This window comes from Mustela nigripes, chromosome 4 (assembly GCF_022355385.1).
Source record: "Mustela nigripes isolate SB6536 chromosome 4, MUSNIG.SB6536, whole genome shotgun sequence".
In the NCBI taxonomy this organism is placed as follows: Eukaryota; Metazoa; Chordata; class Mammalia; order Carnivora; family Mustelidae; genus Mustela; species Mustela nigripes.
The window spans coordinates 107,542,656-107,543,017 of NC_081560.1; the positions used below are offsets into that span (position 1 = coordinate 107,542,656).

The 362-nt window shown below is 80.1% G+C and overlaps 1 protein-coding gene across 2 annotated transcripts in view; it reads left to right on the top strand.

Annotated features, from left to right (window-relative positions):
* Positions 1-199: 199 nt before the first annotated feature.
* Positions 200-362, top strand: part of TAF5L (TATA-box binding protein associated factor 5 like) — a 30,764-nt gene continuing 30,601 nt past the window's right edge. Inside the window, exon 1 of one of the 2 annotated variants that reach the window (XM_059397262.1) lies at positions 200-326. The gene's annotated coding sequence lies outside the window, so the exon portion shown is untranslated. The remainder of the gene's footprint in view (positions 327-362) is intronic. The other variant, XM_059397259.1, reaches the window with a different exon arrangement.

The following is a 362-nucleotide window of genomic DNA, read 5'->3' on the forward strand; positions in this document are numbered from 1 at the left end:
TCCTTCCGTCTGACGGCGGCGGCGCGGCAGGGCGGGGCGGCGCGCACGCCAGGCATCGCCAGCCGAGCGCCGAGGCGCCTCGCCCATTGGTGGAGACGGTTGCGCGTTGGAGGCCCGAGCGGCCCACCCCGCGGCCCGCTCCGTGTCAGTCAGTCATGGAGCGGCCGCCCAGAGCCGCCGCCGCGGGGGCGGCAGGGCGCGGGGCGCGGGGGCCCGGCTGAGCCGGCCGTCGGAGCGAGACCCTGCGGCAGAGACGACGGAGGCGGAAGCGACCCGATCGCGGAGGCGGCGGCGGCGGGAGGAGCCGGAGCCGCCTGGGATGTTCAGTGAGTGCGGGGCGCGCGGGCGGGGAGGGCCGGGGG